The sequence below is a fragment of the Panthera pardus genome, unplaced genomic scaffold, assembly GCF_024362965.1.
Source record: "Panthera pardus isolate Hobbes unplaced genomic scaffold, ASM2436296v1 HiC_scaffold_25, whole genome shotgun sequence".
Taxonomy (NCBI): domain Eukaryota; kingdom Metazoa; phylum Chordata; class Mammalia; order Carnivora; family Felidae; genus Panthera; species Panthera pardus.
Genome location: NW_026526821.1, coordinates 73517428 through 73531025, shown reverse-complemented (window position 1 = coordinate 73531025; position 13598 = coordinate 73517428). Strand labels below are relative to the sequence as shown.

Here is a 13598-nt window from a genome sequence, read left to right as displayed (position 1 = left end):
CGTAAAACATGTATTCAAAATGCTAGGTACACCAGTGGATTTTAATGTATAACAGTAAGAAGAGTTCACTGATAGGATTTCAGATTCCATATTGCAACTAGCTTTTAAGAAAGTATGACTTTACTGAAGTTTGGTAGTATCAAAGAAGAATATCAATAATTATCTTAAAGGACTATTAAAGTACTCTTTCTGATTGCATATATGTGTGAGGTTAATTTTCTTCACATAGTTTGAACATAATAATGTTTCACAACACATTGAATGCAGAAGCAGATTTAAGAATCCAGATGTTTTCTATTAAGCTAAACATTAAAGAGATTTACACAGTTGTAAAGAAATGTCACTCCCCACTAAAATTTTTTCTGTTTTTGGAAAAGATAGTTATTTATCATAAAAATGTTCTTTGTGCTTACAATGAGTTTGTTATTTTTAGATGGATTAATACATTAATTTCTGATTCTTAATTTTAATTTCTAATGTAGTAAATATACATAGATATAACTCACCTAAACAAAAGCTCTTTAGAGTCCTTAGTAATGTTTATGAGTGGGAAGGGGTTCTCAAGCTGTTTGAAAAACAACTTAATATTTGAAGAGCCCATGTTGGCTCATTATAAGAAGTAAAAGGTAGATAGATATTCAGTCATTTCATCCAATTCAGATAAAATCAAAGTTAAATATATGTATAGTATTGGATTTTTATTCTTTTTGTGTCCATCTGCCTTTTTGTTTTTAATTAAAGCATTAATTCTCTTTGTTAAATCAGTGAGTATAATGCTGTCCTGCTAACTCAGTTGTGGGCTACCTAGAAAATGTCATAGATATTCTTCAACTTCTGAAGAGGTAACTTAATATATCTTTTTTTTTTTAATGTTTATTATTTTACTAGAGAGAGTGTGGGAGCACGGGGAGGGGCAGAGAGAAAGGGAGAGAGAATCCCAAGCAGGCTTTGCACTGTCAGCATGGAGCCAGACACAGAGCTCCATCCCATAACCTGCAAGATCATGACTTGAGCCGAAATCAGGAGTTGGAGGCTTAACCGACTGAGCCACCCAGGCTCCCCACGTATCTTAAATTATGAGAAAGTACATGAAGGAGAGCTATGTTGATGATCTCTGTGTGGTAATTATATGTCACCCACCTCTCCAAAAGTTACTGTTCAGTCTTTGTGAAGATCATATTAGTTATGTGAAAATATCCTATAAATATATAAAAGATTATATTAGTATTACGTTTTATTGTTTGCCATCATGCACAGTGATTGCTGTGAGAAGGGAGAGAAAGGTGAAGTGGTTCTTTTTTAAAAACCACTTATTTCCCTGATTATACTCAAGACTGAGATACCTTACTACTTGGATAACCCTATATGGTGATGATGCTTACTTAGTTCATTATTTTTCATAAAGCAATCATTCTGGTATATGCACATTTGAAGTTAGATATGGAAATAACTTACTTCAGATGTTTCATAGTGACATGCAAATGTTATATAGTTATATGTTACCATATAAAATATCTCAAAAATTAAAAAAATGTCTTTGTACAACTAGTTTCAAATTAGAATGGTATGATCAAAAACATGAGCACATGTAGTTGTTAAGCACCAACACTAAACAGATGGTTCAGGAGGATACATAATAGGCTTGCAGTCTGGGTAGAAGAGCAAAAAGCCATTAAAACTATCAGATTTCTGTTTCTCATAGATATTAGTCAATGAATAAGTAAAGACATAATCCTTAGTTATACAAGGACCAAATCTTAAAATCTTAGCATTATGGAATTGCTAACTTTCTCTTCATCTTTTACCCTAATTTAAAAATTACTGTATACAGTGGTAGATAATACTGTTGTCTGCTTATTGAAATTAAAGCATCTTGTCATAAGTAGGTCATTTATAAATGTGAAATTGCTCGAGGCCCTCTTTCACTGCCATGTTGCATTTAACTTCTGGTTGGACAAATTTCAACTATATTGCTAGGCTCTTTTTCTTTAAAACATTTCTTAGTTTTCATCTTGTAAAAGGAAATGATTGATCTGGGATTATGTTGGCTTGGAAATAGCTATGTATGGTTAGAAAGTTACTTGCTCACATATCACATGTGTATCATTTAGTAGCTCATCTTTTATTTTAGTGAAAGGTCTTTCCAGACAAATTCTAAAAAAAAAAAAAGTATGCTTTCAAAAAGAGTTTAATGAAAACTTCATTAATCATGACTCTGTATTCTGAATTAATCTTTGTTTAGCATTTTAAATGTTAAACATGAAAGAGAGTATTTAGAATATTTAATAAGAGTACAATTTCTTTTTAGAGAATTCTGGATTCATACTATACCCACTTTGTTTAAATTATTATACTGTGCCTTTTGTTGTATGAAAAAAATGAACCTTAAAATACATGCAGGAGTGGAGTGCTTTCTGTCTTTAATGGAATGCATATTTTTACAGAAGAAATTTTTTATACTGTTTTATTTTCTTAAGTTTATTCATAGCCTGACAATTGTCTCATGACTCTGAATCTCTAGCACTGACTCCTACATGTACAGCCTCATTAAATGTGCTGCAGCTCAGTAACAGTCAAATACAATTACATATCTTTTTTCCTAGAAGTAAATAAAATGGACAGCCTTCATGAAACGATTTTTTTTTTTTTTTTGGCTGGTGTTTTTACTCTCTTTAAGAAATGTTTTATGTAGTTAAAACTAAGGTTCATATTGAAAAATGGCAATCCCTACCCTAATTTACCTCTCAGTTCTGTTTCCTAGAGTAAGAACTTTTAACTTTTTTAAAGCAATTTCGTCTGTCATGTACTCCCATTTATAGTGATAATATGCCTACCTTCATATTTCTTGATTTATCCCTTTTAGACATTGTCTATTGACTTCTGGATAATGGTAGATGAGATTTAAGCTTTTTTTTTTTTTTTTTTTTTTTTGCCGTCTGTATATCTTCTTATCCTGTCCTTCTAATGTATTTATTACAAGTTGAGTTAAATCAGTAATCAGTATTCACATTAATATAACTATATAATGTTTTCTGCAGAGCCTACGTTTTTCTTTTGAAAAAAATACTATTTTTTCTGAAGTTACTACTTTTTTTGATGTACATAATTTTCAGTACGTCTGGCCTTAACTATTAAGCTATCTTTCATCAGAGTGGGGATTAGGACTTTTCAGACAGTTTCACCTGAGGGTAGTCTGTCCCTCTCACATAAAGAGATTGCATTCTCAGGGTGAAAGGGCTTGTTTTCTGTGATCCTAACATCTGTCATTGTGACCCTAACTCAAATTGGGCATGAATCAAATGGGAAACCAATTGAAAGTTTATTGCTCTCTAGGTCCATGCCTAGAGTGCTTAGCAGTTATCCTGGTTTCCCAAGTCCAGAAAGTTTATGGATAGGCTGTGATGTATTATTCATTGATTCTAAACAAGTAGGAACTTTCCAGTTCTGTTTGCACATTCTAAAATAACTCACAATAGATATGTAGATTAGAAACTGAAACTGAAGCTTTGAGTACCTAGTATCAGCCTGTTCTATCGAAGAACTCTATTATTTTATTGGATTTCCAAATGAGTCTAGTAGATCACAGAAATCCTCTCAAACTCCATGTATTCACAGCAAAGATTTATAAACACAAAGCACCACAGTTTTATAAAAAAGATGCAGGAAACTTTCATCCCCCTATCTTTAATAATCCCTGTTGAATGTGAGGTTAATTTTTGGTGTTGAAGTATTCTGCAAATTTTTCAAAATACTTTCTCTAGCTTTTCTAAGTTGCATTTTTCGCTTTTTCCCAGATTCCTAAAATTTCATGTGCTATCCTTAGTGTATAAAAACTAAACTGCTCCCTCTTTTTATATTCAGGATTGTCTTGTTTCAAGGGATCTTTCTCATGGTTTAAAGAACTTAATATTAAATTTATCTTTAGAAAAAGTTCTTAAAAGATTTTGAGCAAACCAAAATTCTAAATTCTTAAAACTTGTTAATTTTTAGAAGAGCTTTATACAAAGGAGGCCAAAGGCTTTTCTAGCAACCGAGTAGAATTTGAAATACCATGTAAGGATTGTTGGGAATAAAAAATTTAAAAAGAACCTTTAAACTTTAAAAAATACATCAACTTAAGACAAAGAAACTTGGTACCAACACTGTCAAAAATAATGTTTACATTATAAAAGTTGTTAAAGTTGGAATGACATCACTCATGTTTATTAGAAATTGTACATCCGGGGTGCCTGGGTGGCTCAGTCAGTTGAGCGTCCGACTTTGGGTCAGGTCATGACCTCACGGTTCGTGGGTTCAAGCCCTATATCAGGCTCTGTGCTGACAGCTCAGAGCCTGGAGCCTGCTTCAGATTCTGTGTCTCCCTCTCTCTCTGCCCCTCCCCTACTCACGCTCTGTCTCTCTCTGTCTCTCAAAGATAAATAAATGTAAAAAAAATTTTTTTTAAAAAAGAAATTACACATCCATCTTCATCTTAAAGTATAATCCAAATAATATATTATCACGTAATAATGGGCTTACATTATAAGTTTGTACAATTTTTTAGTTTATACTTTTAGTAGTAATATTGAAATCTTTCTTAAATATTTGTTGTCAGAATTAAATACCTGGGTTTATTAAAATATCAACTGAAATGAAGAGGAAATGAATATTCTTTAGTTTGGTTACTGACTGGGAAAACAGAATTAAGAATATGCTCAACCAATACAATAAAAACAGTGATTTACTGTACATGTGGGTTTTATAGATAACATTGCTAAAATCTTTTCTTTTTGGTCTTTTCTTTGTTTTCCTGAATGAGCCTATCTGAGAAAAGGCTGAAAGACAGCGAAGGAAAAAAAGTCAAGGAGTCTAGGCAAATTACTCCTTTGGGCTTAGATTTTCTGATTTAGATGAGTGAAACTAGGTAATCTCTAAAGTGTTTTTTAGGTCTGTTACCAGTGTGTGAATAGGAGGCAGTCACAGGTGAAAGGTATGTAAGGAGATTCAAATATAGGGTAAGGAAAATAAAAATAAGATAGAAGAAGGCTGAAAAAGAGAGATATTTACTGAATGTCTGTGATTGCAGATGAAATGTTTATGTAACTAACTGTAGGTTTACCTAACATGTTTGTTACTGGGGTTGTTCCTACTCTCCTCTCCCAATTACAGTTATCTGTGTACTTTTCTCCAAAATGATAGATTGACTAAACTAAGGTTTTATATATTAATATGGCCACAGTAGGTACTCAGGATTTATTTAACGCACTAAGTGTACCAGAGTGGATTATATAAAACAAGATTTTCCCTTCAGTATTCTGTGTTTTTAACCATGACTTCTTGATCATGCTTCTGTTTGTCTTTGTTTGCCATCACACATAATCTGACTTCTGCAATACAGTTTCCTTGTAAATAACTAGTTCTGGTTGGTGCTTTTACCTCAGAGACCCACTTTTCTAGTTAGACTCATTTGCCTTGGGCTATTCATTAATTCTCTTGTACTAGGCATAAATCAGTCACAGGTCAGATTTGGCCTGCTTTATTTAGTACCACATTCTCCCTTGTTTCTGTAGATCTCAAATTGTAGGTTAGGACTTTGTTATTCAACTGATCTTTGGTACACAGACCTTAGTGGGGGGTATCTATTCTAGACTGCCAAGTGAGTTATTAGCTTGGAGAATGTCATCTCATAACTTTTATTAGGAAGGAACCATTTTTGAAGCACTATGCTTAGTCTCAGATTATTATTTTTATTTATTCATACAACATTGTTAAGATATATGCTAATTTTTAGAGATAAAAATGTGAATAAGATAAGGTTTCTGCTGTCAGGGTGCTTTTAGTCTAGTGAGAAAGTGATAGGCATAAAGGCAATTTAGTATTAGAAGGCCTATGATAGAGTTATTTACCAAAAAAGGGAATAGTTGTTATACTATGGGGTGGAGCTGATGGAGTAAATAATCTGGGATTGTGAGGGTAATTCAGTATTACAAGATGCAACAGTGTAACTCACTATATTAGCATATTGAAAAAGAAGAATCAGATGGGAATGGATGCAGGAAAAATTGGATAAAATTCAGCACCCATTTAGATACTGAATAAGGAATAGGAGGGAACTTAACTTGAAGGAAGGTATCGGAAAATTACAGCAAACATATATTAATGGTGAAACGTTAAAAGCTGTCTTATTAAATTTGAGGACAAGATAAGGATAGCTCTTATCTTCATTATTGTTTGTTGATGCAATAAGTAAATAAAGTAAATAAAGAAATAGAAATAGAAATGAGGGGCGAATGGGTGGCTTAGTGGGTTGAGCGTCCAGCTCTCGGTTTTGGCTGTGCCAACAGCTTGGAGCCTGCTTGGGATTCTCGCTTTCCTTCTCTATCTGCCCCTCTCCCACTTGTGCTGTCTCTGTCTCTCTCAAAATAAATAAATAAACTTAAAAAAAAAAAGTAGAAACGAGATATAGGATTAGAGAAGAGGAGATAACTGTCACTTGCTGATGATAGAATTTTTTTATACCTAGAAAACCCAAGAAAATGAACTGAATAAACTAAATTTTGAAAGGTGGTTAATCAGAAGTTCAATATACAAAAACAGCTTTCCTATTACATACTAGCAATGACCAAATACACAGTATAATAGAAAACAAATCCATTTCATAAACAAAAACCTAAATAAAAAAATAAGTGTATGAGACTTTTGTGGGAAAACTTAAAAATGTTACTGATGGAAATGTCAGTCTTTATCAAATTATTATTATTAATAAGATTCTGATAATTCTCAAGGTTTTTCCATGAAAATAATAGTGAGGGGGCTTGCTCTAATGGAATCAAGAAAATAATAAAAGTAGTGATATAATAAGGTTTTAAAGACAAGAATAGACAAATAGGCTAATGGAACACAACGGACTCCAAAAGTAGGCCCACACTTATATAGGATTCTAATATATCATAGAGATCAGGGGGAAATAAGCTCTTTAGTAATTTGGTGTTGGGATAACTGATTACCAGTATGAAAAAACTACAAATTTAAGACAACCTCTGAAAAAACCAACAGACAACCCATTAGAATAAGAAAGTTTAGCAAGGTTTCTGAAGATAAGAGCAATCCATAAAAATTGATAGCTTCACAGATCAGTAGTAACCTATTAGCAAATATATTTTTAAAATATTACATTCACTGTAACAGCAAAAACTAGGAAGCATTTAAGCATATGTAATAAAAATTCTTCCTAGAGAAAATTATAAATTGGTTTGAAAAAGAGTTCAATTAGGGATATGACTCTAAAAGCACAGGCAACATAAGCAAAATTAGACAAATGGGATTGCATCAAACTAAAAACTTATGTACAATAAAAGAACAATCAACAAAATGAAAAGGCAATCTATAATAGTTATCAGAGTAATTATATTAATAGATTGTGATCTATTGAGTATTATAGGGAACCATGACTGTGTATTGATATAAATAAATAAATTGAAGATCAGATTATTGACATAGTTACAAAGTATGTTTTCACAAAATATTTAATAATTACTAAAGAAAAATAATGATTGTCATGGAGAAAACTGGCAGTTACTGGTTTAATCAAGTGATAAAAGGGAATATTATCAGTAATGGGACAAATTGAAATCATGCACCATCTCTTAAGATGCATTGAGAACAGCAGAGCATCTCTTTTGTGTTTTTGCTGTCAAAGATACACAACCTGAACTTAATTATAACTCAGACACAGTCTAATCAAGTAAACCCAATTGAAGGACATTCTATGAATAACTGGCTTTAACCTTTTAAAGTGTTTGGGTCGTGAAATTCAAGGAAAGACAGAAACTCTTCCAAGCTGAAAGAAACTAACGGTGGAAATTCAGAGTATTGAATGAAAAGTGTGATTCTGAATTAGATCCTTTTCCTTTAAAGGACATCCATTATTATTTGGGAATAACAAACTTGAATGGAATCTAAAGATTGGATGGTAGTGGTATATTATTGTTGATTTCATGATTTTGTGTTTTTATATGTGATTATATGTGTTTTTAGAAAATAAACACTAAAATATTTGGGAATTATTGGGTGTCAGGTTAGCAACTTATTCTCAGGAAGTTTAGGAAGAAGACTACTTATCCCTGCAACTTTTCTCTAAGTTTGATATTGCCCCCAAAATCACTTAGACTTCATTCTTTTCAGCCTGTTTTTTCTTTTCGCTCTCTTTCTCTCTGTGCTTTGGATTTTTTTATTGTTGTGTTTTTGGGGTTCTCTAATCTTTTGCTATAGTTTTTTGTCTACTATTAAACACATGCAGTAAATTTTCCATTTCAGATACAGTATATATTTATTATTTAAAAAAATTTTTCTTTTAGCTTTAGAAGTTCCATTTGGGTTTTTTTGAGTAGTTTCCATTTCTCTCCACATAATGTTAATGCTTTCCTTTAAGTCCTTTAATGTACAATTGGCCCTTGAATAACATAGGCTTGAACTGTGTGGGTCCACTTACACACAGGTATTTTCAACAAATACAGTAATGTAAATGTATTTTCTCTTATAATTTTCTTTTTTCTTCTAGTTTATTGTAAGAATACAGTATATATACATATACAAAATATGTGTTCATTGACTGTTTATGTTATTGGTAAGGCTCTGATCAATAGTAGGCTATTAGTAATTAAGTTTTGGGGGAATCAGAAGTTATATGTGGATTTTTGGCCATGCCAAGGGGTCAGCACCTCTAATCCCCATGTTGTTCAAGGGTCCACTGTATTTATAATAGCTTTTTAAAAGTCCTTATCTCTCATGATCTTCTTATGATCTCTTTCATTTCTGGGTCTGTTTCTATTGACTCTTTCCATTTTTCTTTCCTGGTCATGAATCATTTTTTTTCCTTTTCTGCATATCTAGTAATTTTTGATTGTAGAGAGGACATTTTGATCATTATATTATGGAGTATCTGGATCTTATCCTTTAAGGAGTGATGAATTTTATTTTGGCAGATTGTCATGTTGCTTGTAATCATCTTGATCCTTTCAAGGCTTATTTATAAGCTTTGTTGGGGAGGTTCTGGAATAGCTTTTACTTAACTGCTAGCTTTTTTTTTTAAGTCTATTTATTTATTTAGAGAGAGACAGACAGCACAAGTGGGGAGTGGACATAGAGAGAGGGAGAGAGTGAGAATCCCAAGCAGGCTCCATGCTGCCAGCACAGAGCCCAATGTGGGTCTTGAACCCACAAAACCATGAGATCACAAACTGTGCTGAAAGCAAGAGTTGGATGCCCAACCAACTGAGCCACCCAAGTACCCCTAGATTAGTCCTACTTCTAAGACATTTTTCTGAGGTCTTTACTAAATGTTGTGGATGTTTATTCAAGATTCCTTTTTCACTCTGGCTGATCAGAACTTGAATTTCTCCCTGCACTTGGTGAACTTTGGTTGTTACTTAGTTTGCAGCATTCCTGTGGTTGTCCTCTGCTCAGTCTTGTGGAATTTAGGGTACACAGGCAAACTTAGTATTTAGCGAAAATCTCAAGGGCATATATTTGGAGCTTTCTTGTGTATTAGGGTAGTTCCCTTGTCTCTAGTATTATTTTCCGAAAATTTTGGTTACTTAAGTTTCCTTGAAGTCTAAGCTCTGTGTCCTTAAGTTTGGTGTGACTTGGGCTACACCTCCTGATACCTCATTCTGTAAAGTGCCTCACTACTGTTCTATCCTATTTGATATTCAGCTTATTTTGGTTGTATTATTTTCTCATCTAGTGTTGTGAACAATTCCACTGAATATGGTTGAACTGGCCCAGTGTTGGAGATTGACAGTGTGAGTTTGGTCACATGACAAAGGATCAATATGTTGGGAGTGCTGGCAAGATAATAGTTGAAATAAAGCAGTAATTCTCAGGATATGGTTTGAGGATCCTCTCAGGGGTTCCATAGGTTCTCCTATGGAGAGAATTATCGCTTTATTTCAAAGTACATATCTTGGTAAGGCTAAATTTTCTTCATGTATGTCAATCAAAATACCACAAACAATAGATGAATGCAGAAGATGAGCAAGCCTGCTTTTTAAATTTAAAATAGATGTTAAAGAGATGTGCAAACCAAGAATCATAAAATACTTAGGAATAAACCTAACCAAAGAGGTAAAAGATCTGTACGCTGAGAACTATAGAAAGCTTATGAAAGAAATTGAAGAAGACACAAAAAAATGGAAAAACATCCATGCTCATGGATTAGAAGAATAAATATTGTTAAAATGTCGATGCTACCTAAAGCAGTCTATACATTTCAGTGCAATCCCAATCAAAATAACGCCAGCATTCTTCACAGAGCTAGAACAAACAATTCTAAAATTTGTATGGAACCACAAAAGACCCCGAATAGCCAAAGTAATGTTGAAGAAGAAAATCAAAGCCGGGGCCATCACAATCCCAGACTTTAGCCTGTACTACAAAGTTGTAATCATCAAGACAGTATGGTATTTTCACAAAAACAGACACAGAGACCAATGAAATAGAGAAGAGAGCCTAGAACTGGACCCACACATGTATGGCCAACTAATCTTCGACAAAGCAGTAAAGAGTATCCAATGGAAAAAAAGACAGTCTCGTCAGCAAAACTGGTGCTGGAAGAACTGGACACAAACATGCAGAAGAATGAAAGTGGACCACTTTCTTGTACCATACACAAAAATAAATTCAAAGTGTATGAAAGACATAAATATGTGACATCAAAATCCTAGAGGAGAAAACAGGCAACAACCTTTTTGACCTTGGTTGCAGCAACTTCTTACTTCACACATCTCCCAAGGCAAGGGAAATAAAAGCAAAAATGAACTGTTGGGACCTCCTCAAGATTAAAAGCTTCTACACAGCAAAGGGAACAATCAACAAAACTAAAAGGCAACCAATGGAACGAGAGAAGATATTTGCAAACAACATATTGGATAAAGGGTTAGTATCCAAAATCTATAAAGAACTTACCAAACTCAACACCTGAAGAACAAATAATCCAGTGAAGAAATGGGCAGAAGGTATGAATAGACACTTTACCAAAGAAGGCATCCAAATGGCTAACAGACACATGAAAGATGCTCAATCAACATCACTCATCATCAGGGAAATAGAAATCAAAACCACATTGAGATACCACCTCACACCAGTCAGAGTGGCTAAAATTAACTCAGGAAACAACAGATGTTGGCAAGGATGTGGGAAAGGAGAACCCTCTTGCACTGTTGGTAGGAATGCAAACTGGTGCCCCATTGTGGAAAACAGTGTGGAGGGTCCTCAAAAACTTAAAAATGGAATTTCCCTATGACCCAGCAATAGCACTACTAGGAATTTATCTAAAAGATATAGGAGTGCTGATTTATAGGGGGCACATGTACCCCAATGTTTATAGCAGCCCTGTCAACAATAGCCAAATGATGGAAAGAACCCAAATGTCCATCAACTGATGAATGGATAAAGAAGATGTGGTTTATATATACAATGGAATACCACTTGGCAGTGAAAAAGAATGAAATCTCGCCGTTTGCAACAATGTGGATGGAACTAGAGGGCATTTAATACTACGTGCAATAAGTCAGTCAGAGAAAGACAAGATATCATATGTTTTCATTCATATGTGGAATTTGAGAAACTTTACAGAAGACCATTGGGGAAGGGAAAGAAAAAAAAATAGTTACTGAGAGGGAGGCAAACCATAAGAAACTCTTAAATGCAGAGGACAAACAGAAGGTTGATGGGGGCGGGGGAAATGGGTGATGGGCATTGAGGAGGGCATTTGTTGGGATGAGCCCTGGGTGTTGTATGTAAGTGATGAATCATGGGAATCTACTCCCAAAGCCAAGAGCACACTGTATACCCTGTGTGTTAGCTAACTTGACAATAAGTTATATAAAAAAATAAAGAGATGTGTAAAAATAGTAAAACAATGCTATTCTCATTAATTTTTTTGTTTGATATTTTTAAGTGTGTAATTTATTATTTTTAAAAATGACTTAATAAGTAACTGTGATATCTTCTCAGTTTTAATTTCTGTTACAGTAAATATAGCCCATGAAAACAAAAGTTGTTTGGAGCCTAAAAGTTTGAGAATTACCAAAATATAGCACTATAGAGTCTAATCTGTCTGGGGAAGGAATTGAAGGCATTAGGATTGTATTGGACTGGGTACAAAAGGGAAGGATTAAGGAATGAGAGGTTTCTATTCAGTTCCTATTCTCTGTTGTATAGCTATCAATTTCTTCTCTGCATTCTTGTGTGGAGGTACTGCATTTAAAGTCATAATCATAGGATAGTACTCTGTCCCAATAACTGCTTAGGTTCCTGCTTTATGATATGCATTCAGCCCTTGCATAGGGAGTCCTGATTTATTGTCTGCCGTTTCACTTTGCAATGTCTTTATCCAGCCTGACCTCTCTGCCCTAATGAGGAACTAGCTCTTACCTGCTTATGTTCTGGCATGGATTTACTCTTCTGTTCTAGTGCCACCACTTGAATTTCCTATTCTTAAAAAGAATATAAGTATTTGTCTGTTTGTCTTATTACACTTAGCATAACGCCCTCAAGGTCCATTTGACTGTTGCAGGTGGCAGAATTTCTTTTCTCATGAATGAGTAATAATTTTAATACATATATAAGGTGTGTGTGTCTCACATCTTCTTTATGCATTTATCTGTTGATGGACAGTTTGTTTTCCTGTGTTGGCTATTGTAAATAATACTGCAGTGAACATGCAGATACCTTTTTGAGATTCTGTTTTCATTTCCTTTGGCATATATATTGAGCAGTGGAGTTGCTGATTATATGGTAGTTCTGTTTTTAATTTTTCATGAACCTCTATGGTGGTTGCAACAATTTACATTCCTAACAACAGTGCACGAGAGTTCCCTTTCTTCCACATCCTTGCCAAAACACTTGTTATCACTTACATTTTTGATGTAACCATTTTAACAGACATGAGGTGATTCTTAATTATGGTTTTGATTTGTGTTTTTTTGATTACTGATGTTGAGTACCTTTTCATGTACCTATTAGCCATTTGTAGGTCTTTTTTAGAAAAAATGTCTATTCAGTTCCTCTGCCCATTTTAAAATCAGAATGTTTCATTTTTTGTTGTTGTATGAGCTTTTTATGTATTTTGAATATTAACCCCCCTTATCAGATATATGATTTGAAAAATACTTTCTCCCATTCCATAAGTTGACTTTTCATTTCGTTGATGGTTTCCTTTGCTGTGCAGAAGCTTTTTGGTTTTATATAGTCACACTTGTATATTTTTACTTATATTGCCTTTTTTTTGGTTGTGATTGAATTTCTCATTCTTAACCATGGTCTAACTTTTTTTTTTTTTTCCAGTTTCTGCTACTTCAGAATCCTTCAACCATTTGCTTTCATTGAATCTGTATAGTTTACCTAAGATTAAAGTATTAACCTGTGTCATAACTGCATTCTTTAACTTCTGTGGAACAGTGGCTGCTCACATATAGTCCCCATTATCTATTGAGGAGATACACCATTTCTTGGTTATTAGCTCATATTTTATAATCTTGATTTATTTATTTTTTATTTAAGAATTTGTTTAATATTTATTTTTGAGAGACACAAAGAGAGAGAGAGACAGAGCATGA

At 33.7% G+C, this 13598-nt stretch overlaps 1 protein-coding gene across 7 annotated transcripts in view; it reads left to right on the top strand.

The window, feature by feature from the left end:
- Positions 1-13598, top strand: part of CCDC88A (coiled-coil domain containing 88A) — a 139136-nt gene that overhangs the window by 19256 nt on the left and 106282 nt on the right. The window lies entirely within an intron of this gene.